The sequence below is a fragment of the Pongo abelii genome, chromosome 3 (genome assembly GCF_028885655.2).
Source record: "Pongo abelii isolate AG06213 chromosome 3, NHGRI_mPonAbe1-v2.0_pri, whole genome shotgun sequence".
NCBI classification, from domain to species: domain Eukaryota; kingdom Metazoa; phylum Chordata; class Mammalia; order Primates; family Hominidae; genus Pongo; species Pongo abelii.
Genome location: NC_071988.2, coordinates 34,278,985 through 34,306,968, shown reverse-complemented (window position 1 = coordinate 34,306,968; position 27,984 = coordinate 34,278,985). Strand labels below are relative to the sequence as shown.

The window sequence follows — 27,984 nt, the reverse complement described above, 5'->3', positions numbered from 1 at the left end:
AAATAATTAATAACCTGTTGCCCTCAATGAAAATCACACTTATCAATAAAATGTATAATGTTAATAATAATGATAAAAATTTAATATCACTTGGAATTTTTTTGACAAATTCCTAAGGCAATATTATGACTTCTCAGTATGTATAATAACACAGCTTATCTTTAATTGATTAGCCTACAGTCATCAAATACAATCTTTCATTGGGTATTTCCACAGGATGCTTTGTCATAAATAAAAACACTATGTAGGTTGTGGCAACAAATGTCATGTAAATGACAAAACATTGGGAAATTCTCAAGAAAGTCCAGCTGGTTCTCTCAAGAGGATTCCTAGGACACCATCAACGTGGTAAACATGCCACAGTCCAGGAACTCCAAACTCATTCTGACAGGTTCCAAATACTGATTTCCTGGAACACACATGAAGTTATCTCCAGAGAAAGATTTGCATTCACCTCATGGAAAAGAAATGTAATTAAACAGAGCCTCCCTGTTTTGATGAACATTAGATCTAAAAGGAGATCTGACTTTCCCATAATCACTCATCTGAATGAAGAGACTTATGGCTCCTTCCTGCCCCACGCTGTTAAGGTTTAAAGCACATGGTTGTTCTACACATAAGGAACATATGAGGGAGTTGAGCTCTTTATTATTTCGGCCTTCATTAATGTTAACCAAAATGCACCTTTTTGCATTCTCTATATATTCACCAACTCCCACAACCTGATATAATGCCTGGCATTTTCGTGATAACCATTTGTCAAAAAGAATATAATATCAGGCTTATCTTTTCAAGTCTTGGTCTTCACACATTCTATTCATGTTTGTAGAAAATGCTTTTTCCTGTCTAGGATAAAATTACTTTTTGGAAGTCATTCATGCATACTCTTCAGTTCTCAAGCCTCATTTTATCAAGAAATTATTTCCTGGCCTATGAATAGCTTTATTCCTCCAGTGCTAATTTTGTAACAATATGTATTTTATAACACTAGTACAAGTTGGGGTAAGAAATTGTCACATTGTCTGTTTTCTGAATAAGTATAAGCATCACGGGGTCTGTTTCTCTCTTTCTGTGGATCCAGAGCCGTGCATACAGTGAGGACTCAATAAATATTTGTGGGAAAAATGAATAGGATTGAAGAGGTAGCCAATAATTGCAAATTTCATTGAAGAGGCTGTAACAATTATCTGCATGGTCTCAGTCCTAACTTCTTTTAACCAAACATTCTGTAACTTTTTAAATTTACTATTCTCCTCCTACTTTATGCAAGTTAACAGGTTGCAAGCTATATGCTTATGGCTTGAAATTTTGACATGAATACAAAAACACAAGCTTAAGAAATCTGTGATATGATATAGTAAATTAATATTTATGGATATAATTATGATTTGATCTACACTAAACTTGTTACTTTCAATTAGACTATGAAAACAATACAAATATGATTTGGAAGTATTTACTCAATGGAACATTTTTAAGTTTATTCTGTAAATCCAAGTTAAAGCTATTTTGAGTTCAAAATACATTTTTATGATATTTGCTTCTTAATTACTTTTTTTCTTTTTTCGACTTATGTTTAATGACATTTTTGTTTTAGAAAAGCAATGGGAAAAAACTCAACAGGATACACAACTAAATTCTATTAAGTTAAATCCCATATCTGACAGCAAAAGCCATTAATAATTTTCTTTTAAGAACCTATTTTGTCAGGTTTAAATATTTGTAAAATAAGATTTTTGTGACATTATCACTAAGTACTGAGCTCTAATTGAATTCTGTAGTGGATAGTTGGCGTCCATGGTTTTGCATTTGTATTTGTTTTTAATTTTATTTTGATAGGTGGTCCAGAATAAATGAATGGAAGAAAACATTTGATAGATACAGAGTCTTCCTTCTCATTTTCCAACTGGAACACAATTGCTTTATTTAAAATAGGGTTTGTAGAGGCAAGTAACATAAAACAAAAAAATGAAAAAAGATATATGCAATGTCTTTATATATCTGTGCCAGATTCTGTTTCACTTTTAAAGTTGTTTATAATATAATTAAGATAAATAAATGATAGAGTCAGCTTGAAGTCCTAATGGACTAACAATTTTGGACTATCCTTCCACTCATAAACAATTAGAAAACTGATAAAAGTGTATGAAAAACAACTTCATTTATGTTAGACAATCGATAGCATAGAACTATGAATCCTATGGGAAGGAAAAACATAAATGAAACACACAAAAATTGCTCAGCTTTCGGCTTGTACACACTTACAATGTTGCAATGCAGGAAGTTGAAAGTCCAAGAATATCATGGTGGTCCCACTGAAATGAAGAAACAGAGATCAGAGTTGAGGAGGCTAAAGTTGCTAGACTTTGTAACGCAGAGTACTAGAGAAGAGGAGGTCCAGAAATTGAAATAAGTAATTCTTTCATTGTTTATCTCAATAATAGCCTATGCGTGCACAGGAAAAGACTCTGCAAGTTTTGAGTGAGAAATGGTATCGGGGAGCTGTGAGGTGAACAGACATTATAGAAGTTGCAAAATGCTAGTTGTTTGGTTTCCCAGGAACCAGCATGGAGTGACATTAGTGACCTTTCTGATATTCAGCTGAAACCTCATAAAGGTGAACTCCAACACTTTAGTGATATACTGGATCTGGTTTAACAGATTAAAGCCAAACCTTGAAGAGTTTGTTTCTCACTAAAATGTAGAAAGTTGCAAGAAAACATCATTCCATCTCTAATGGCAAAATAAATTGTTAACCTATGAAATCAAAACTATTATTGACCTCTTCATAGTGCTGAGGTTGCAAGGCAACTAGGTAAACTAAATTCCAAATAGTCACAAGACTCTGAGAAGAGAGCTGGAAACCAGAATACAGTGAAAGGCAAATGTTAAAATAACACATGTTATATCAGAAGTGAAGAATTTCTTCACTGGGTTTATTACAAGACCAGATACAGAAGATGAAAAAATGAGAAAACTTAATTATAAATTACTAGAAATGGTCAAAATTAAAATGAAGAAGAGAAAATAAGTTAAAGATACATAATAAAGGACCCAAAGGCTTTGAGAAGTGGTAAATGCTCTACATATAATTAGAATCTCAGGAGGCAAAGGGGGAAGAACAGAGTAGAAGGAATATTTGAAAAAAGAATGGCTCATTATTTTCCCAAACTACTGAATGATTCCAAACCACAGATGTGTAAAACTCAGAAAACATAGAAAGCAATGAACACAGAGAAAAAATATATCTAGGCTCATCAAATTCCTACAGCTAAAAACCAAGAAGAAAAGAGAAAAATATCTCGAAATTAAGAAAACATAAAAAATCACAGTAAAATTGTAGTAATAATAACAGAAGATTGTACAGCAAAAATTATAAAGTATAAAAAAACAGAAAACCTGTCAACACAAAATCTTATAGCCTAGAAAATTATTTTTTAAAATTTAGGTAAAATAATTTTTTAAATACAAAGAGAAGTGATGAGAGAATTCATTGTCAGTAGATCTGCCCTATGAAAAATACTTTAATATAACAGTTTTCAGGTTTATGAGACATATTGCCAGATAGATATTTGGGTTTACACAAGGACGTGGAGAATATTGGATATATATATAAGCATTTTCCCTGGTTCTTATTATTTTAAAATATGAGTCTATGTAAAGTTAAAAAATATATTTTGGGGTTTATAACATATGCAGAATGAAAATTGTATAACCACCACTACACAGAACTGGGAAGAGAAAATGGGAGCATAGAGTTGCAATTAAATGATATAATATTATTAGAATGCAAATTGTTATAATTAAACATCTATATTGTAAATTCTCATACAATTAATAAAAATATTTATAATGTAGGTAAACTACCAAGACAAGGCTGAAGATAAAATGGAATCATAAAAAAATCAACTATTCTAAAAGAAGGCAGGCAAAACATTAAGGAGAAGGACTTAAGAATATATAAGATAATAAAATAACAAAAATAAGACAGGCTTAAGTCCAAACAAAGCAACGAATTATATTAAAAGTAAGTGGTCTAATGACTCCCATTAAAGAAAAGAGCTTATCATAATAAAATTAAAAAACAAACAATGCCACACCCTACACTGCCAGCAGAACCCCATTTTAAATAAAAGGAAAAAGGGTAGTTAAAAATGAATGGATAAAAAGTTGCATACCCTAAAAATTCTCATCAAAAGAAAATTTGAAAGATTGTATTTATATTACATAAGTATACTTAGCAAAAATAAACATTACCATGAAAAAAATGAGCATTTACCAATAAGTCCTATCCAACATTTAAGAAATAAGCAATATTAATCTTTCCACAACTCTTTGATAACATGAGAGAATATCTTTAAAATTGTTTTATGAGAACAACATTGTAATTATATGAGAAGATTATCATGATATTACAAGAAATAAAATTAAGGACACGTACAAATCATAAACATTCACCTCAAAACCTTCAATAAAATATTAGCAAGTAAAATCTGGTACTATATAGAATTATAATATGAAATGTATCCCCAAAATACAACATGAGTTTAACATCCAAAAATAAATTATGTAATCCACTTCCTTTACTTATTAAAGGCTAAAACTTATATGCTCATTAATAAGATGCAGAAAAACAGTTAATATATTCAATATCCATTCATTATTAAAAACTTTCTATAAACTAGGTATAGAAAGAAACTTTCTCAAACAGATAAAATGAATTTACAATAAAACCTAATGCTAGCAATATTGTGGCAGACAAACCTTAACAATGATCCCCATTGCTCCTTACTTGCTGATGTGTATGCTGTTGTACAATCCTCTCCCACAGAGTATAAGTGGGACATAAGACTTTCTTATAACCAATAAAATATGGCAAAGGTGACGTAATGTCACTCTTAGTAGGTTAAATCATGTACCCTATCTTATAATTTAGGAGTCAAAGAATGTCCTTGCATGTTTGATGTGATAAGCAGACAATAAAGAAATCTACTTGGCTTGAAACTACAGTTGCCTCTAGGACATGAAGATGACCTCCAGCCAACAGCCAACAAGACTTTGAAGCTTTCATTCACGTATTCACAAGGAAATGAATTCTGCCAACTACTTGAATTAACTTGGAAGTAGATTCTTCCTCAATTGTGCCTCCAGATGAGAATACAGTGGGCCTGGCAACTTGAGTTCAGGCTGACCCTGTACAGAACACTGATTTACCCGTGCCCAGATTTATCTGATCAACAGAAACTATGAGGTAATAGCAGTGTATTAAGTTAGCCTGATGACTTTTTACTAATTTGTTGCACAAAAGTAGAAAACTAATACAATTATATTTAGTAGAGAGAGAGAGAAATACAATCCACCCTAAGGCTCAGAACACAGCGAGAATGTATAGGTCCTAAACATTGCAAATGGCTAGTAAAATAAATAGAAACCATACATATAGGAGAGAATGAAATAAAAGTAGTTATTTATATAAAACATGACTATATAGTATGGGATCCAAGGATTTATTGTTTAAATTTCTGTTAAAACCTGTGTAATGTTATGGTCAACAGGAATTGCATAGTTTCACATTGAATAAACTAAACACGTTCATTAAGTGATGTAGCTTTAAATTGAGAGCATGTGTTTAACAAAAACTTAACACACTATAGAGAAACGTGTGTTCTAAATTTTAAAATATTTATAATTTATTAGCTCATGTAATTATTACATGTTGGGCTCAGAAAATTTAGAAAAAAAAGCTAGCCTAAGAACATATATTTGAGAAATCAAGTTATATAGTTAATTTTTACAATTAGGATTGTTGGACAAATCTAATAAAGTCATATAGATTTTAATAAAACCATACATGTGAAGAATCTTTATAAGTTAAAGAATCTGAGTTTAACTTTATTCTTAAGCAATTTTAAATTTTGGACACAATTTAAAGTTCAACAAAATGGTTTATCAATTCTGAAAAGTAATTGGAAATCATCAACAGAGAAACCCATGACAGCCTACCTAGGAGATATCTAACAATCCTGTTGGAGAGATGACCAGAAGTTTGAGGAAACAATTTTAGTTGCAATTTTGATTTGTTTTTAAAATCTGATTCCTACATTTATTTATAGAAAGCTATTTCTTCATTCTGATTTTGATTTATTTTGATATTTGTGAACATGCTAATTTTTAGTTTGCAGATTTTTAAAAAAAATTCATGTTACACTGCTTTGTCACTAAGCATAATGATAGAATTGCTAAAAATGGAAAAGATAATAAAATAATAAAAATGAAAATTTTTAATAAGTTAAATTTTTATCTCTTTACCTTTTCTTGTTTTTCATGTGGTACGTACGCTAAAAAGTAACCAAAATAATTGATAACAAGAGTCAGTGAATTATACAATCAACTAAATTAAAATCTAGCCACTAAGTAATAAAGAGAAAAAATTATATTATTGCCAATACATACTACAAATTGCAGGATATCTGCCTTGCAAAATTAGTCATCATATTTTACTGTTAATGTTCTAATTAAAATTTGCACATAAGCCTCAGTATACGTTAACGTGTAGCTATCAAAATAAATATTTATTCCTTTTTTGTATCAATCACTTATCATAATCTCACTTCTCCCTTACAAATAAAAGACCATGTATACAGGAGATTCACAAGTGTAAATAAATGAGAAACATTTGTTTTCTTAAAAACTTTACCTTCAGCAAACTTTAATCAAAATGTCTTTTGTAATGTATTTTGTGGTTTGCATCCAAAATGCACATTGAAGTGAGATTAATTTGTTATGATATCCTTGTCATTTCAGAGCATAGAAATGCACAATTAGCATCACCATTAGTTCCACAAAGTACTTTCTTCAGATTAAGAGTCAGCAAATTATTGTAAACAACATGATTTAATTCATTGGCAGTGATATTTTTGGCAGCTCAGTCACTGTTAGAGTTGTGCTAGAATTATTATTTTTTATTAGGAGACTCGATGAAATAGATGTGAGAAAACAACTGTGAAATTATAATCTGCATAATAAGTAATACTGAAGAAGTTATTCTTGTTTCCATGTGTATTTCAAAATACAAAAATATATTTAACTTCCAACCATTTCTCATATGTTTTTCTGTACTAACTAGCAATAACAAATGTTTATTTGTGACAAGAATACAAGTCAAGAACATGTGTAATACAGATAAATATAAAAGCAAAATAGATGACATAATAAAATACAGTTTTTGTATTAGAGCTCAACTGCGATTGGAGTAAACTTTCTAGATATTTAACAATATGTCCAACTAAATCTTCTTCTAGCCTTGAATATTTTTGGTTTTGGTATATAATTTGACTATTCACTACAATTGTTCTCTAAAGTTGACAGGTTATGTGTTTTCAAAAACTCTCTAGTTTAATTTTGATTCTGCTAAGTTAGAATTGTATTTAAATGTTATAAACCATAAGCTGTTCAACAGATAAATTATAAAAATATAATTAAAATGTAAACATATCCAGTAAAAGCAACGAGTAGTCTTGCAGAAATGGAAAAATATTTTGATGTTTAAATTTTAAAATAATTTTAGTGTTAAGGGAACTCTATAGAAACATTGGCTAACAAATATAAACATGTATGTATTATATTTTAAATTATAGGGAAGCAATTAATTCTAAATAGAGTGAAGATCATTTCATATTTAATCTTTTAGTTTTAATGTGTATGGGTAAATTCAATTAATAATATTAATGTAAATATTTTTATATTTGAGTCTTTTTTGACAAATACATTTTGCATATTACAGTCACTTGAAATAAAACCACCAAAAATATGCAAATATTTATTGAATCCATGCAATGAAATATAAGTAAGACTTTTTCCATGCTACACAGGGACTTCAAATACATGACAATAGAGACAAATGAATAAGGAAAAGAAATACAAAAATTTATCTTTTATCATGAGGATTGTTCTTTCCTGAAGGTGAGAAACATGAAGGATGAAATACTGTCAGAGACATGACATCACTAATTGTCCTTTGTCTCTCCAGCAGATATTATAACTAGTTTTTTCTTAGGAGCTACTATTTTTCAACATTCTGTTTAAATGGAATTCCATAGCTTGTCATTGTAAATTCATCCAGAAAGACAATGCAATTTTTTAGAATATAAGTTCAATATTGAGCCAACAATTAAACTTTGCCAGTTTATCAGATTTACTTTGCTCAGATAGTGCCATTAGCATCTGGCTGCTAATTGTCGGGCCTCTGAGCCCAAACAAAGCCATCATATCCCCTGTGACCTGCACTTATACATCCAGATGGCCTGAAACAACTGAACATCCACAAAATAAATGAAAATAGCCTTAATTGATGACATTCCACCATTGTGATTTGTTTCTGCCCCACCCTAACTGATCAATGTACGTTGTAATTTCCCTCCCTTAAGAAGGTTCTTTGTAATTCTCCCCACCCTTGAGAATGTACTTTGTGAGATCCACCACCTGCCAGCAAAACATTGCTCTTAACGCCACCGCCTATCCCAAAACCTATAAGAACTAATGATAATCCCACCACTCCTTTTTCGGACTCAGCCCGCCTGCACCCAGGTGAAATAAACAGCCTTGCTCTTCACACAAATTCTGTTGATGGACTTTCTTCACACAGACGTGTGAAACATTTGGTGCAGAAGATCCGGGTCAGAGGGACTCCTTCTGGAGACCAGTCTCCTGTCCTCACCCTCACTCCATGAAGAGATCCACCTACGACCTTGGGTCCTCAGACGAACCAGCCTAAGGAACATCTCACCAATTGCAAATCGGGTAAGCGGGCTTTTCACTCTCTTCTCCAGGCTCTCTCGCTACTCTTCAATCTCCCTGTCCTTCCAATTCCAGTTCTTTTTCCTCTAGTAGAGAGAAAGGAGACACATGTTATCAGTGGACCCAAAACTCTGGCGCTGGTCACGGACTCGGGAAGACAGCCTTCCCTTGGTGTTTAATCATTGTGGGGACGCCTGCCTGATTATTCACTCACATTCCATTGGTGTCTGATCACCACGGCGACACCTGCCTTGGTCATTCACTCACATTCCCTTGGTGGTAAGTCAATTGTGTGGACGCCTGCTTTGGCTGCTCACCCACATTGCAGTCCAGGACTACTCCCCACCCCGCTTCTCCGTGTCTCTGACCTTCTCTTTAAACTTGCCTCCTTCACTATGGGCAACTTTCCACCCTCCATTCCTCCTTCTTCTCCCTTAGCCTGTGTTCTCAAGAACTTAAAACCTCTCCAACTCTCTCCTTACCTAAAATCTAAGCGTCTTATTTTCTTCTGCAATACTGCTTGGCCCCAGTACAAACTCCACAGTAGTTCCAAGTGGCTAGACAATGGCACTTTCGATTTGTCTATCCTACATGATCTAGATAATTTTTATTGAAAAATGGGCAAATGGTCTGAGGTGCCTGACATCCAGGCATTCTTGTACGCATTGGTCCCTCCTTACTCTCTGCTCCCAATGCCACTCATCCCAAATCTTTATTCTTTCTCTCCTGTCTGTTCCTTCAGTCTCCACTCCAAGCTCTGAGTCCTTTGAATCCTTCTTTTCTATGGACTCATCTGACCTCTCCCCTTCTCCCCCAGGCTGCTCCTCGCCAGGCCTAGCCAGGCCCCAATTCTTCCTCAGCCACTGCTCCCCCACCCTAAAATCTTTCTATCACCTCCCCTCCTCACACCTGGTCTGGCTTACAGTTTCGTTCTGCGACTAGCCCTCCCCTACCTGCCCAACAATTTCCTCTTAAAGAGGTGGCTGGAGAATAGTCAAGGTTAATGCTCCTTTTTCTTCATCCGACCTCTCCCAAATCAGTTAGCATTTAGGCTTTTTCATCAAATATAAAACCCAGCCCAGTTCATGGCCCATTTGGCAACAATCCTTAGACGCTTTACTGTCCTAGACCCCAGAAGAAGGCTGTCTTATTCTCAATATGCATTTTATTACCCAATCCACTCCCGACTTTAGAAAAAGCTCCAAAAATTAGATTCCATCCCTCAAACCCCACAATAAGACCTAATTAACCTCGCCTTCAAGGTGTATGATAATAGAATAGAGGCAGCCAAGTAGCAGCATATTTCTGAGTTGCAATTACTTGCCTCCACTGTGAGAGAAACCCCAGCCACATCTCCAGCACACAAGAACTTCAAAACATCTAAACCGCAGTGGCCAGGCGTTCTTCCAGGACCCCCTCCCCCAGGATCTTGCCTCAAGTGCCAGAAATCTGGCCACTGGGCCAAGGAATGCCCACAGCCCAGGATTCCTCCTAAAATGTGTCCCATCTGTGCGGGACCCCACTGGAAATCGGACTGTCCAACTCTCCCGGCAGCCACTCCCAGAGCCCCTGGAACTCTGGCCCAAGGCTCTCTGACTGACTCCTTCCCAGATCTCCTCGGCTTAGCAGCTGAAGACTGATGCTGCCCAATCTCCTCAGAAGCCCCCGGGCCATCAAGGACGCCAGGCTTCGGGTAACTCTTACAGTGGAGGGTAAGTCAGTCCCCTGTTTAATCAATAACGGAGCTACCCACTCCACATTACCTTCTTTTTAAGGGCCTGTTTCCCTTGCCCCCATAACTGTTGAGGGTATTGACAGCCAAGCTTCAAAACCCCTTAAAACTCCCCCACTCTAGTGCCAACTTGGACAACATTCTTTTATGCACTCTTTTTTAGTTATCCCCACCTGCCCAGTTCTCTTATTAGGCCAAGATATTTTAACCAAATTATCTGCTTCTCTGATTATTCCTGGACCACAGCCACATCTCATTGCCACCCTTCTTCCCAACCCAGAGCCTCCTTCGTGTCTTCCTCTCATATCCCCTCCACCTTAACCCAAAAGTATGGGACACCTCCACATTCCCTCCCTGGCAACCGATCACATGCCCATTACTATCTCATTAAAACCTAATTACCCCTACCCCACTCAGTGCCAGTATCCCATCCCACAACAGGCTTTAAGGGGATTAAAGCCTGTTATTACTCGCCTGCTACAGCATGGGCTTCTAAAACCTATAAACTCTCCTTAAATTCTCCCATGTTACCTGTTCAAAAACCGGACAAGTCTTACAGATTAGTTCAGGATCCACACCTTATCAACCAAATTGTTTTGCCTATCCACCCTGTGGTGCCCAACTCGTACACTCTTTTGTCCTCAATACCTTCCTCCACAACTCACTATTCTGTTCTTGATCTTAAAGATGCTTTTTTCACTCTTCCCCTACACCCCTCGTCCCAGCCTCTCTTTGCTTTTACCTGGACTGACCCTGACACCCATCAGTCCCAGCAGATTAGTGTCACACACGTCCGTGTGAAGAGACCACCAAACAGGCTTTGTGTGAGTAACAAGGCTGTTTATTTCACCTGGGTGCAGGCAGGCTGAGTTCGAAAAGAGAGTCAGCAAAGGGTGGTGGGATTATCATCAGTTCTTATAGGTTTTGGTGTAGGCGGTGGAGTTAGGAGCAATGTTTTGCAAGCAGGGGGTGGATCTCACAAAGTACATTCTCAAAGGTGGGGAGAATTACAAAGAACCTTCTTAAGGGCGGGGGAGATTATTACAAAGTACATTAATCAGTTAGAGTGGGACAGAAACAAATCACAATGGTGCAATGTCATCAGTTAAGGCTGTTTTCACTTATTTTGTGGATATTCAGTTGTTTCAGGCCATCTGGATGTATAAGTGCAGGTCACAGGGGATATGATAGCTTAGCTTGGGCTCAGAGGCTTGACATTCCTGTCTTCTTATATTAATAAGAAAAACAAAACAAAATAGTGGTGAAGTGTTGAGGTGGTGAAAATTTTGGGGGGTGGTATGGAGAGATAATGGGTGATGTTTCTCAGGACTGCTGCATGTGGGATTAGGGGTGGCGTGGGAACCTAGAGTGGGACAGATTAAACTGAAGAAAGATTTTGGGGGTAAGGGGTGATATTGTGGGCTTGTTAGAAGGAGTATTTGTTGTATAGAATGATTAGTGATGGCCTGGATGCCGTTTTGTATGAACTGAGAAACTAAACGGAAGGAAGACACAAGGTCCGAATAAGAGAAGAAAAATAGGTATTAAAGGACTAAGAATTGGGAGGACCCAGGACATCCAATTAGGGAGTGCCCAAAGGGGTTCAGCATAATTATTTGCTTGATTGGCAAATTTTTGGGCTCTATCCTTGAGTTTTTTTATGTTGTCATATACCAGGCCAGATTGATTTAGGTAAAAAGCCACAGTGGTCAGGCATTCCTCTAGGACCTCCTCCCCTAGGATCTTGCTTCAAGTGTGGAAATCTGGCCACTGGGCCAAGGAATGCCCACAGCCCAGGATTCCTCCTAAGCCATGTCCCATTTGTACAGGACCCCACTGGATATCAGCCTTGTTGCTCTCACAAAGCCTGTTTGGTGGTCTCTTCTCACGGACGCATGTGACATTAAGCTGCTGGGACTGATGGGTGTCAGGGTCAGTCCAGGTAAAAGCAAAGAGAGGCTGGGATGAGGGGTGTAAGGGAATAGTGAATAAAGCATCTTTAAGATCAAGAATGGAATAGTGAGGTGTGGAGGAAAGTATTGAGGACGAAAGAATCTACGGGTTGGGCACCACAGGGTGGATAGGCAAAACAATTTGGTTGATAAGGCGCAGATCCTGAACTAATCTGTAAGACTTGTCCGGTTTTTGAACAGGTAACATGAGAGAACTGTAAGGAGAGTTTATAGATTTTAGAAGCCCATGCTGTAGCAGGCGAGTGATAACAGGCTTTAATCCCCAAGTAATCGAACTACAGTAAGAGCAGCTTTCATACATCGATGTTTTTAGTATGGCATGACAGTTACATACAATCTCTAATTTAATTCTTATTAATTTTTAATAATGAAACCAGATTCAAATAGGTGTTAGATGGCTTTATAGATGATGTTTCCTTGAAAGAAAGAAATGAATACGATTCTTTTGATCTTAAAAGCACACTATTACAAATGTTTCTGTTTATATTGCTGTATTTTCCATAATAAAAACTTAGAAATTGCATTTTAAAAATCAATGAAGACATTAAGATAAATGTTTAATTGAATAAATAAAACAAAAATGAGCAAAATGTATGTTTTGCAACAAATTGTAACAATGTATAAATTCATATATAGTATAAATAATTATTATTTTTAATTTTTTTTCTTGTGTCTTTGCCAGGTTTTGGTATCAGGATGATGCTGGTTTTGTATAATGATTAAGGAAAGAGGCCCTCCTCCTTAATTTTTTGGAATAGTTTCAGTAGTATTGGTACTAGCTCTTTGTTTATCTGGTAGAATTCAGCTGTGAATTCATCTGCTCCAGGACTCTTTCTGCTTGGTATATTTTTTATTACAGATTCCATTTCAGAACTCAATATTAGTCTCTTTAGAGTTACTCTTGTTTCCTGATTCAATCTTGGGAGATCATTTGTTTCCAGGAATTTATACATTTCCTCTAGATTTTCTAGTTGATGTGCATGGAGATGGTCACAGTAGTCTCTGAGACCTTTTGCATTTTTATGGGATCAGTTCCAATGTCACCTTTGTCATTTATGATTGTGTTTATTTTGGTCTTCTCTCTCTTTTCTTTTTCTTTGTTAATCCAGCTAGCAGTCCACTGATCTTGTTTAACCTTGCAAAAAAACAACTTTTGGTTTTGTTGATTCTTTGTATAGATTTTTTTATTCTCACTTTTGTTCAATTCTGTTCAAATTTTAGTTATTTATTTTCCTCTGCAAGCTTTGGGGTTACTTTTTTCTTGTTTTTCTAGGTGTAAAGTTAGGTTGTTAATTTGAGATCTTTCTAATTTTTTGAGGTAGGTGTTTAGCACTGCAAACTTTCCACTTAACACTTTATGGTGCATCCCTGGGACATTGGTATGTTGTGTCTCTGTTTCATTTATTCAAAAGAAGATTTTTATTTCTGCCTTAAGTTATTGTCTACTCAAAAGTCATTCAGGGACAAGTTGTTTCATTTCCATGTAGTTGTGTGATTTTGAGATATCTTCTTGGTATTGATTCTTGGTATTGTTCCACTGTGGTCAAAGAATATGGTTGCTATGATTTCTATTTTTTAAATTTACTCAGACCTGTTTTATGGTTGACCATGTGGTTGATCTTGGAGTATGTGTCATGTGCAGAGGAGAAGAATATACATTCTATTGTTGATGGGTAGAGTATCCTGTAGATTTCTATTAGGTACAATTGGTCAAGTGTTGAATTTAAGTCCAGAATTTATTTATTAGTTTTCTGCCCTGATGTACTGTCTAATGCTCACCGTGGGTAATAAAGTCCAACATATCTGATGAACATAGATGCAAAAATCCTTAAGAAGACACAACTAAATCAAGCAGTATATCAAAGGTTAATCCAACATGATCAAGTAGGCTTTATTCCTGAGATGAAATCTTGGTTCAACATAGCAAAATCAATAAATGTGATTCACCACATGAACAGATTAAAATAAAAACCATATGATCTTCTAAATAGACACAGAAAAAGTTGTTGACAAAATTCAACATCCCTTCATTATAAAAACTCTCAAGAAAATGGGCATTAAATGAAGATACCAACATTATATTAAACGGGCAGAAAACTAGAAGTATTCCCCTCGAAAACTAAAACAAGACAATGAAACAGTCTTCGAAACAAGACAAAAAAACAGTCTTCCTTCACCTCTTCAATACAATACTTGTGTTGGAAGTACTTGCCAGAGCAATCAGGCAAGAGAAAGAAATAAAAGCATCCATATAAGATTTTAAAAAGTCAAATTATCTCTCTTCACTGACAATATGATTCTATACCTAGAAAACACTAAAGACTCCATGAAAAGGCTCCTGGAACTGATAAATGACTTCAATAAAGTTTCAGGATACAAAATCAATGTATAAAAATTAGTAGCATCTCTATACACTAATAATGTTCTAGCCACGAGCCAAATTAAGAATGCAATTCAATCTGCAATAGCTGTCAAATTTAAATATCTAGAAATACAGCTAACCAAGAAGGTGAAAAATTACGACAAGAACTAAAAAACACCGCTGAAATAAATCGTATATCACACAAAGAAATGAAAAAAAAAAACATTGCATGCACATGGATTGAAAGACTCATTATTATTAAAAGGGTCATGTAGCCCCAAACAATCCACATATTCAACACTATTTCTATTAAACTACCAATGTCATTTTTCATAGAATTAGAAACAATTATTCTAAAATTCATATGGAAACAAAGAAGAACCCATATAGCCAAAGCAATCAAAAAGAGCAAAGCCAGAGGTGTAACATTACCTGACTTCAAATTCTACTATAAGGCCGCTGTACCCAAACAGCATGGTACTGGTACAGAAACACACACAGGCCAATGAAACAGAATGGAGAAACCAAAAATAAAGCCACACGCTTGCAGTAATATGATCTTTGACAAAGTTGACCAAAATAAGCAACGGAGAAATGACTCCCTATACAATAAATGGTGCTTGGATAATTGGCTAGTCATATGCAGAAGAATGAAGCTGGACCACTACATTTCCTCATATACAAAATTTAATTCGAGATGTATTACAGATTTATATGTAAGACCTCAAACTATAAGTACTCTAGAAAAAAAATTCCAGGAAACACCATTCTGGACATCGCCCTTATGAAAGAATTTTACTTAGTCCTCAAAACCAATTGCAACAAAAACAAAAATTGACAAGTGGGATCTAATTAAATTAGAGTTTCTGCATAGCAAAAGAAACCATCAAAAGAGTAAACAAACAACCTACAGAAAGGGAGAAAATATTCACAAACTATGTATCCAGCAAAGGCCAAATATCCAGAATATATAGGAAACTTAAAAAAATCAAGAGGCAAAAAACAAATACTTCTCAAAAGAACAGACACTTCTCAAAAGAAGACCTACAAGCAGCCAACAAATATATGAAAAAATGCTCTGTATCACTAATCATTAGATAAATGCAAATCCAAACCACAATGAGATACCATCTCACACCAGTCAGAATAGCTATTACTAAAAAGTCAAGAAACAGCAAGTGCTGGCAAGGCGGTGAAGAAAAGGGGATGCTGATACACTGTTGGTGGGAAGGTAAATTAGTTCAGCCACTATGGAGAGCAGTTTGGAGATTTCTCAGTGATATGATTTGCCTCTGTGTCCTTAAACAAATCTCATGACAAATTGTAATTTCCAATGTTGGGAGAGGGACCTGGTGGGAGATGACAGGATCGTGGGGGCAGATTTCCCCCTTGCTGGTCTTATGATAGTGAGTGAGTTCTCACAAGATATGGTTGTTTAAAAATGTGTAACACTTCCCCATTTGCTCGCTGTCTGTCCTGCTCCACCATGCTAAGATGTACTTGCTTCCCCTTTGCCTTTCAACATGATTGTAAGTTTCCTGAGGCCTCCCAGCCATGCTTCCTGTACAGCCTACAGAACTGTGAGTCAATTAAACCTCTTTTCTATATAAATTACCCAGTCTCAGGTAGCTCTTTATAGCAGTGTGAGAACAGACTAACACATTCAGTGAACTTAAAACAGAATTACCATTCAACTCAACAATCCCATTTTTATATATATATATATTTCATGTGTGTGTGTGTATATATATATATATATATAAAAAATGGGATTGCTGAGTTGAATGGTTATATATATATATATATTTCATGTATATATATATATACGTACATGAAAATAAAGCATTTCACCAAAAAGATAATGCACTTATATTTGTCACAGAAATATTCACAATAGCAAAGACATGAAATCAACATAGGTGCCCATCAATGTTAGGTTGAATAAAGAAAATGTGGTATATATACTCCATGGAATACTATGGAGCCATAAACAGAATGAAACTATATCCTTTGCAGCTACATGGATGGAGATGGAGACAACTGTCCTAAGGTATTTAACACGGGAATAGAAAACCAAAATCCTACATGTTATCACTTATAAGTGGGAGCTATACAATGGCTGCTCAGGGATGTAAAGATGTCAACAATAGAAACTAGGACTTGCTAGAGCAGGGAGTGAGGAAGGTAAGTGTTAAAAATCTAACTATCCAGTACTATGCTTAGTACCTGGGTAATGGGATCAATTAGATCCCAAACCTCAGCATCATGCAATATATACATGTAATAAACCTTCACATGTGCCCCCTACATCTAAAATAAAAGTTGAAATTATTTTTAAAGGTATAAATTATTACTAATTTTAATTATTTTAAAATAAATTAATACTATAAGCTTGAAATTTTTTAGATACACCATTATAAATAACAAATGATACTATTTTTACCCTTCAAATTGGGCTTTTTGGATGAAAGGGATAATGGGTTTCCTCTGACACTGTCAGAGTAGAAATATATAATAAGACACATACAAAACAACTTTTACTGAGGTTAGTACACCACACAAAGGATATCTCTTTTATTCACCATGTGAATCATTTATATTCCACTTAATTGCTACATTCTCTGGGTATTTTATTAATTTTACAGAGTAAGAAAAGATAAAGGAGAAATGTAAGTAGAACATAAAAGAAGGAAAAAGGAAACGGATAAATTGCTTTAAATGCATTCCATTATATTTTTGGATGAATACAATTAAGAATATATTTTATCTAAAGCATGTTAATATGATACTGAAGTGATGGTAGAAAGATGTGGGTGTGTGTGTTAATATGTGTTCATGTCTCTCCAGTAGGGAGAGGTGTGTCATACACACACAAACACTATCTTCCATAATAATTAACATGGTGTTCATTTTCAAAAAAAAAAAAAAAAAACCACACACACATATGTCCTATAGTCTTGTCTCTATAGGAAAGAGAGCACTGAGAATTGTTAGTTATTGTTTCTCCTTGATCATGCTGCCTATATTCAATTATTCTAAATCCATGTTGATCACAATAAAAGTCTGGAGACTTTTATTGCCTCTATGGTTTCTCTTTTATTTCTGATCTTAACCAATTTTAACATGTCATTTAATTTTACCTGCATTTAACTTGTAATAACATCTATCCATGTTTCTTGTCAAATTATGTCTTTCTTTTTGAGAGACAGAGACAGGGTCTCATTCTCTCATGCAGGCTGGAGTATAGTGGCATGATTATAGTGCACTGTAACCTTGAATTTCTGCGTACAAGTGATCTTCCTGCCTCAGCCTCCTCAATAGCTAAGAGTACAGTAGCATGCCACTACACTGAGGTATTTTTTGTTTTGTTTTATAGACATGGGAGTCTCACTATATTGCGCAGTCTTGTCTTGAACTCCTGGCCTCAAACAGTCCTCCTACCTAAATTATGTCTTCTAGTTATAGAATTACACAGGGGGAGACTAGTAGCTTCTTTGTCCCTGAAAAATCAGCAGGAGAGAAAGAATAACACAGATAGTAATGAAATCTACAAAGAAACAAGACTTCTGGTCAATAGAAATAATAGGTAATAGAAGCAAACCCACAGCTGGCCCATATATTGAAATTGTCAGACAGTGTCTAAAATAACTATGGAAAATAAGATACGGAACACTAACAAAGAGATGGAAACCATTAAAAGGAATATAATTTAAACATTAGAAAAACCCAGGAAGCATCAGAAATAAAGAATTAATGTGATGGGATTAATTGGTATCTGACACAGCAGGGGAATGTACTAATCCACAAGAAGACATACCAAAAGAAAAAATCTAAAGAGGGGACATGAAATAATAAACGTAGGATATGTGAGACAAAATCAAGAAATCTAAAACATGTGAAAACAGAAGTACAGAAGAAGAGAGGAGAGGGAATGTGGCTAGAAGTTATTTAAAGGGAAAAAGTAATACTGGCCTAAATTATTATGAAATTGAGAAAAAAATATAACCCACAGTTCTAAGACATGCAATTAACTCCATTCGTGACCGTGGGCATGTGTGTGCATAGGTACTTCAGTCAAGTTGTTGAAAACCAAAGAAAAGAAAAGGCTTAAAAAGCAGGGAGAGGGGGGAAATATGCATAATGTATAGGGGAATATCAAAAAGAAATATGGGTGACTCCTCATCAGAGCTAAGAGAGACCCAAAACAATAGAATGCTTTTTGGAAGTTGAGTTTTGGTGAAGCTTTTCTTTCTGATTTGTAGAATATCACCTTTCTGTGTCCTCATGTGACTCTTCCTAGACCCAGAGATAGATGAGAGAGAGAGTGCAAGAGAGAAAGAAAGAGAGAGAGAGAAAGACAGTGCTCTGGAGTTTCTTCTTATATGGGCACTAACATTATTGGATCAAGACCCTCCCATGTAGGACCTATTTTACCATAATTACAACCTTAGAACTCTCATCTCCTAAGATAGCCATGTATGGGTTTAGGGCATCAACATATCATATTTAGGGGACAAAAACTTTCAGTCAATAACAGACAAAAAAGAAAAAATGTTAACAGTCTATTGTAAATACTTGAGGGGAGAGGAAATGTGTAAGAATGTCATGGTCAAAATATGAAGCACATTCAAATTTAGAAAAATGTTAAGCAGTAAATAATGTATTAGAAAGGAAGATTTTTTTTACTCTAATACTAAAATCATTTTGTTTGAGAGGCCAAGTAAGAGATGACACTAGTCCTATAAAAATATAAAGGACTATAAACTACATGATAACATTTAGCCATAAAAGCATATATTATTTTTAATTGTAAAAAATACATATAAGATGTGATTCAAAAGTGCAAATCTCAATGAGTTTTGGCAATTGATGCTTATAAACGAACCACAATCAAGATTTATATTACTTCAGCAGACCAGAAAGTGAAGGTTGCCACATGCCTTCTTTTGGTAAACTATCTCCTATCCCAGGTTACCACTTTCTTATTTCTGTCACCACCCTTTAGTTTTGACTGTTATTGCACTCTGCTGATATGAAGCCACCTATATTCAAGTAACTTAATGCTTTTGAGATTCATCAATCTTTTATATGTCAATAACTTATTCCTTTCTATTATCTGATAGTATGCTATTGTAGTGCTATATCACAACATATTTTTCCATTGTCCTATTGATGAAGCTTGGGTGTTTCTAATTTTTTTGGCTCTTATGAATAAGGCTACTATAAATATTCTTGTGTAAATATTTTATAGGCATAATTTTTCTTACATTTTGCATAAATAGAAGTCCTAAGTGTATGTTTAATTTTTAAAGAAATTATTAATTGTTCAAAACAATCATAATATTTTTCATGGTAACTGGAAATATTTGAAATGTTTGAAAGTTCTAGTTCTCCATATTATTGCTTACATTTTAATGATTAGTCATTTTCTGTTTATTGAAATCTTAACCATTTGTGTGTGTGTGTGTACTAAATAGTGGTCCTGATTTGGATTCCTTACTAACTATTGATATTGAAAACCTTTTCATATGCTTATTGGTCATCTGTGTGTCATCTTTTGTGATGTATTTGATTAAGATTTTGCCCATTTTTAATTTTCAATATGTAGAAATTCTTTATGCATTCCAAATATGAGTTTTACTGTTAGAAAAAAAGTATTGGGACTGTATTCTCCAAATAACTTTATTATCTTTTTTTTTTTTTTAGACGGAGTCTCACTCTGTTGCCCAGGCTGGAGTGCAGTCATGTGATCTCGGCTCACTGCAAGCTCAGCCTCCTGGGTTCACGCCGTTCTCCTGCCTCAGCCTCCCGAGTAGTTGGGACTATAGGCGCCTGCCACCATGCCCAGCTAATGTTTTGTATTTTTAGTAGAGACAGGGTTTCATCATCTTGGCCAGGCTGGTCTCGATCTCCTGACCTTGTGATCCACCATCCTCAGCCTCCCAAAGTGCTGGGATTACAGAGATGAGCCACAACACCCGGTCAAATATGTTTATTATCTTATATTTTTTTAAATTATTTTATTTGATGGGCAGGTATTTTAAATTATATAGAGTCTAATTCATTTTTTTCTTTTCCTATGTTGCATGCTAGATTTTTTTCCAAGACATTTATGCCTACGTTATTGTTACAAAGTATATTTTTAGCTTTTTGAGTATATAACTTGTCTGACAGGAATTTATATATTGAGAATGACACAGGTAAAAATTATGACTTTTTTTTTTTAATATAGATATTCATGCTCCATAGATTTTGTGGGAAAACTCCACCAGGGGCAGCGTTCTAGTTCCACGGATTGACTGGGTACCTTGGTCAAAACTCAACTGTCCCCATATGTGAGACTCTATATCTACACTTTTATCCTGTTCCATGGATCTATTTGTCTTATACTGCTCCACACCAAACCTGAGTAAGATTTCTTGGATCGACCAGGACATCATCTTGAACATCCTTTTTGAACATTATTTAAGTTAGCCTAGTCTGTTGCATGTGGCCCCCAATTTTTAACAGAAAGCAAACAAGAATAATTGTCTACCCACTCCCGCCAGAAAAAACTCTACAACTCCAGGCCATCCACAATGCAATAACTAATTACTGAGTTAAAATTTCCATGCAATAAATGATATATATAGTTATACAACTATTTTTATTACATGCAATAAACTATAAACATGTGTGTATTTAAAGTATACTATTTGATAAGTTTTGACTTATCAAATGTTTACACTGTGGTACTAACACGCCATCAAAATAATTAATTTATCCATCAACCCCAAAATTTCTGTCTACTCCCTGATAACCTCTCTCTTCTGACATACTTCAGGCACCCACTGACCTGCTTTGTAGAACCATTAAGATTAGTTTATATTTTCCAGAATTTTGTTGAGATGAATTCATATATTATACACTCCTTTTGGTAGGGGAGAAGGGGTGTCTGTTTTACTCAAATTAATTATACTGATTCATCCATGTCATGCTTACCAATAGTTTATTTTTTATAACTGAGTAGTATTCTATTGTGTTTTCTCCATTTTATTGCTATTAAAAATAGAATAGCTATTAAAAAAAGTGTTTGAAATGTCTAAAGACAAATGCTTTCATTTGTCTTAATACCTAAGAGTGGAAATATAATGATACATTCAACGTGTTTTACCTTTTATTAATTTAGTAGTGTCTTGAAAGACCGACTCTGAATTTTAATCAAATATATCAATTTGTTTCATTGTGGGTCATGTTTTATTATTGTTACTAAGAAACATTTGCCTATATTAAGATAATAAATTTTCTTTCCTATATCTTCTTGTAGAATTCTCATAGTTTTAGGTTTATATTTAGTTCTACTGTCCACTTTGAATTGAGTTTTGTATACAGTGCAAGGTATAGACTATCTGCATATGGTTATTAAGTTATTGTAGAACCATTTTTGGCATGCCTATATTTTTTCCACTCAGTTGCCTTTTGTCAACTTTGTCAAAAGTTGGATTAGAGTTAGCACTCCATATCTGTGGATTTCACATCTGTGAATTCAACACAACCACAGATAAAAACAATTTTTTTAAATAAAATCAGATGGTTGCATCTGTACTAGGCAGATATTTTTCCTTGTCATAATACCCTAAGCAATACAGTAGAACCACTATTCGTATAGAATTTATACTGCAGTAAACTAGCACAAGAACAAAAAACCAAACACCGCATATTCTCATTCATAGGTGGGAATTGAACAATGAGAACACATGGACACAGGAAGGGGAACATCACACTTCAGGGATTGTTGTGGGGTGGGGGGAGGGGGGAGGGATAGCATTGGGAGATATACCTAATGCTAGATGACGAGTTAGTGGGTGCAGCACACCAACATGGCACATGTATACATATGTAACTAACCTGCACATTGCGCACATGTACCATAAATCCTAAAGTATAATAATAATCATAAAAAAAGAATCTGAAATGATATTTAAATAGCAATGACCACCATTTCAAAGTTATTGAGTGGATTTGTATTTTAGAATACTATGGCTGTTGAATAAAAGGAGACAATAGTTAAAAAGCAAAAAAAAAAAAAAAAAGAATTTATATTGCATTATATAGGATAATTAATCTAAAGATGATTTAAAGTATATGAGAGGATGTGTATAGGTTATATGCAGTACTATGCCATTTTATGTAAGGGACTTGGGCGTCTGTGGATTTTGGTGTCTGAGGGGGATCCTGAAACCAATCGTCTACCGATATGACAGGACAACTATATGTATCTGTGGGAGGCTATTTCAGGGCTCCCCATTCTTTCCAATTGATCTATTTTTCAATGATGCCAAACCACACTTTGTTGAATATTTTAGCCTTATTTAGTCTTGAAGTCAAATGTAGTGTTGAAGAATGTCTGGGAAAACCAAATAGAGCCATATGAAATAGAGCAGCACATCAATCAAAATAAATATCAGTGTTCATAATTAAATATAATAGAAAGAAATTAAAAGCACATAGACTATATACTGAATAATAGAATATAATAAATAATTTCATGACAATTCCTTTTTAATAGCATGTTATTTTGAACACTCAGTTAACTTCTGAACAAATATCACATCATTTTATGTTATTCCCTAAACCAATAATTTTCTGACCTATTGCTGTCTCTGAAATAAACTACAAAACCTGAGGGATCTCTATGCCAGTAGATGCCAATGAAGGTTTAATAAGGAGCCTATTTCCAAAGAATTCTTGATAAAAATAATGCTCATTGTCTTGTTTCTTTTAAAATATCTCCATGAATAAATATTTAAATAACATTTTAGTTGTATTATATCAGGTTAATGCGAATTTATTAATGAATTTTGAAACAATATTCATGGATTACTGTATCTTTGTGACTTAATTTTATCTATCATTGTCACTTTTATTTTTTGGTTCTTATCATGGGCTGAATAGTACTCCGCTACCCTGAGATATATGGCTATATTCTAAGCTACAGAACTTATACATGTGGGATCAGTTGGAGAAAAGGTCTTTGCAGATGATATTAATGTAAGGTTCTCAAGATGAGATCATCCTGGATTATCCAGGGAGGCCCTAAATCTAATAAAAAATGACCTTAAAACAGACCCAGAGGAGAGGTATATGAAGGGGAAGAGGCAATGTGACTAAGAAAGTAAAGATGAGAGTGATTCGGGAAAGGAAGCCTGGAAATTCCAGGAGGCACTGGAAGCTGGGAGAGGCTAGGAAAGAGTCTCCAGGAACATGCAGGCTGTTTGTGGCTCTGCTAATACCTTGATTTTGGATGTCTAGCCTCCAGAACTGTGAAAAAAAAAATTACCTATTGTTTTAAGCCCTCCAATTTTTGATAATTTTTTACAGCATATTTAGGAAACTCATTTAATTTTTATTAATATGTATTTCATTTAGATGAATATTTCTATTGTTTAGTATTAAAAAATACTGGCCAGGCATGGTGGCTTACACCTATAATCCTAGCACTGTGGGAGGCCGAGGCAGGGGGATCTCTACTGCTACCACTACTACTACTACCAGTAATAATAATTATAAATACAACATTTTGTATAACAATGCAAACTACAAGGTGTTGCCACAAACCTAATGTCATTAAAGAATCATTTTATCATAACATACAGCCACTTGCTTATGAGTCATAAGCTACTTTGTAAGCCCACTGAATTTTATGGATAAGAGCCCATTTCCCTTAAAAATGTATAACATGAAGGAATGGAATGTGTTGTTAAGGGCTCCTAAACTACATGTGAAGTTTTGTAATGTTACCTGAATATAGAATGTTATGAGTTAAAAATATAAACTATAAACTTTAGTGAAACTACTAATATATACATAAGATTTACAGTAAATAATGTAACAAAGGGTAAAAATGGAATATAAAAATTGCTACATGTTAAGAGTTTTGTATGTGAATTTACTTATGTTGGTAAATGAATGTTTTATTTTTTCTAATTTTGTTAAAATATTCTTGATATATTGATTTTCAAATGAAACATTTACTCTTCGGTTTCCACAAAAATGATGAATCTTTTATTATATAAATTGTTCTCTTTATGGCAACAAGTCTCCAAAGAAAATACAAACAATGAAACCACAAAAAAGAAAATTGCCTAATTTAGTCAAAGGTAGCATAAAAAGAGAAAATGTGAATCAAATAAGTTAGAATAAATTTTTTTAAATTTTTAATCACTATTAATATTTACATTAAATGTATGTGGTCAGAACACCTAAATTAAATGGAAGAGATGGTAATATTGGATTTAGAAAAGCAAAATCCAGTGATATGTTTCTTATATGAAACTACTTTAAATATAAAGTAAGTTAAAATGAAAATATAGACTATTATAGGCCATGCTTACATTAATAAAAAATAAACTATCATTATTAATGACAAAAATAAGATTAGGAGCAAACAAATAATATTAGGGAGAGGAGGACTATTGCCTAGTAAATAAGGAGCCAATTAACCCATCAGATTTATACACCTTAATACAGATCATCAAAAGACATAAAGCAGAATCTGGTAGATCTTCTGTTTCTACCAATAATAGACAACTTCACAGTTATAGTCAAAGATTTTAACTCTTAAAAAAATTACCAACTATATAGAATGCTTAAATAGTATGATAATCTAAACTGGTCTAATTTATCCAGCAATAATAGAATGTAGTTTTCTTAAGATTACATGAACAATTTATCAAAGTGAACTATATTTTTATGGACCATAATATACATCTCAATAAATTTAAAATGATTTACTTCATGCATGAATGCTCTCTGACCAAAATAGAATTAAGTTGGAAGTCAATAACAGAATAGTAACTGGAAAATCCTCTAGTAACTAAAGCTTAAATACACTTTTTTTTTTTTTTTTCAGAGACAGAATCTCGCTGTGTCACCCAGGCTGGAGTGCAGTGGTGCTATCTCAACTCACGGCAACCTCTGCCTCCCGGGTTCGAGCGATTCTCCTGCCTCAGCCTCCTGAGTAGCTGGGATTACAGGTGCACACACCATGCCCAGCTAATTTTTGTATTTTTAGTAGAGACAGGGTTTCACCATGTTGGTCACGCTAATTGCGAACTCCTGACCCCGTGATCCGCCCGCTTCGGCCTCCTCAAGTGCTGGGATTACAGGCGTGAGCCACCGCCCTGGCCTTAGATACTGTTTTAGATAACCCATCAGTGAACAAAGAAATCACCCACAAGTGAACGAAGAAATCAAAGGGAAGCTAAGAAAGTATTATGACCTGAATGACAATGAAAACATAACATATCAAAAATTGTACATTGCAAATGAAGAAGCTTCAGTGTGAAATTTATAACACTAAATGCCTATATTGGAAACAAAAAAGGGATCTCAAACTAATAACCTCAGCTCCCATCTGAGAACAATAAAAATAGAGTAAATGACACTTGAAGTGAGCAGAAGAAAATAATAAATATCAGTGTGGAAATCAGTGAAATAAATAATGAAAATCAGTAGAATAAATGTAACTAAGAGAAAATTTGTTCTTTTTGAAAATCTGTATAATTTATAAACTTCTCTCTCGAATGATCAGGAAAAATATAGGCGACACAAATTACCGAAATCAGGAATAAGAGAAACTATTATCAATGATCCTTCAGAAGTTAAAATTACCTTAAGAGGATATTAGGAATAGCTTTTTGCCAACCAATAAGACAACATAGATAAAATTTTAAAAATTACCCGAACTATATTATTTACCAGAACTGACTGAAAAGAAAATCGAAAACCTGAATAGACCCAAGAAGTAATAAAAATTAGTTCATAATAAAAATCTTTGTGTAAATATAATTCTAGGCTTAGATTGCATCACAGGTAAATTTTATCAAACACTGAAGAAGAAACAATACCAATACCACATAAACTCTTTCAGAATGTAGAGAAGAAGGAAAAATTACTAACCTAACCTATGAAGCCAGAACTGAGGTGATACCAAAGCAAAATGGAGGCTTTATTAGTGTAGAAAACTACATACTAATATTTCTCACCAAAAGATGCAATATCATTTCAAAATGTTAACATGTTGATTCTGAAAACATATTCAAAGGATTCTACAGCATAACCAACTGGGTGTATCTCAGGAATTAATGTATCCTACAATACAAAGAAGATTTAAGATTGGAAGCAAAATAATCTAGTATACCACTTCAGCAGAATAAAGAACAAAAGCTACCAGATTTCTCAAACAGATGAAGAAAAACTATCTTACATAACTCATTACACATTATCCTTAAGGTTTTCAACAAACTAGAAGCAGAAAGGATTTTTTCCAACTTGATGAGAAATATCTATAAAAAAGCAAAAGTAAATAAGATACTTATTGTTTAAACATTGAATATTTTCTCCCTAGGATTTTCCAAATCAAGCTATAAATTTAACACAAATGGAGGAGCCAAGATGGCCGAATAGGAACAGCTCCGGTCTACAGCTCCCAGCGCGAGCGACGCAGAAGACGGGTGATTTCTGCATTTCCATCTGAGGTACCGTGTTCATCTCACTAGGGAGTGCCAGACAGTGGGCGCAGGTCAGTGGGTGAGCGCACTGTGCGCCAGCGGAAGCAGGGGCGAGGCATTGCCTCACTCGGGAAGCGCAAGGGGTCAGGGAGTTCCCCTTACAGGGGTGACAGACGGCACCTGGAAAATCGGGCCACTCCCACCCGAATACTGTGCTTTTCCGACGGGCTTAGGAACCGGTGCCCCAGGAGAGTATAGCCCGCACCTGGCTCAGAGGGTCCTATGCCCACGGAGTCTCGCTGATTGCTAGCACAGCAGTCTGAGATCAAACAGCAAGTCGGCAGCGAGGCTGGGGGAGGGGCGCCCGCCATTGCCCAGGCTCGCTTAGGTAAACAAAGCAGCCTGGAAGCTTGAACTGGGTGGAGCCCACCACAGCTCAAGGAGGCCTGCCTGCCTCTGTAGGCTCCACCTCTGGGGGCAGGGCACAGACAAACAAAAAGACAGCAGTAACCTCTGCAGACTTAAATGTCCCTGTCTGACAGCTGTGAGGAGAGCAGTGGTTCTCCCAGCACGCAGCTGGAGATCTGAGAACGGGCTGACTGCCTCCTCAAGTGGGTCCCTGACCCCTGA

At 34.9% G+C, this 27,984-nt stretch overlaps 2 long non-coding RNA genes across 4 annotated transcripts in view; one reads left to right on the top strand and one right to left on the bottom strand.

Annotated features, from left to right (window-relative positions):
• Positions 1-7: 7 nt before the first annotated feature.
• On the bottom strand, positions 8-27,759 carry LOC129058942 (uncharacterized). 3 transcript variants are annotated; one of them, XR_008524424.2, is made up of 5 exons: positions 27,620-27,759; positions 8,786-8,882; positions 6,310-6,338; positions 2,266-2,315; positions 8-409 (listed from the first exon to the last, which is right to left on the bottom strand). It is a non-coding gene; the product is annotated as an uncharacterized LOC129058942 (long non-coding RNA). The 3 variants fall into 3 exon arrangements; XR_008524425.2 differs by having other exon boundaries at positions 27,535-27,622; XR_010139657.1 differs by lacking the exons at positions 6,310-6,338; positions 27,620-27,759 and having other exon boundaries at positions 8,786-9,645.
• The window catches only part of LOC134761267 (uncharacterized), a 30,552-nt gene continuing 11,615 nt past the window's right edge, over positions 9,048-27,984 (top strand). The window contains exons 1-2 of the long non-coding RNA XR_010139658.1: positions 9,048-10,508; positions 27,252-27,381. This is a non-coding gene — a long non-coding RNA (uncharacterized LOC134761267). The remainder of the gene's footprint in view (positions 10,509-27,251; positions 27,382-27,984) is intronic.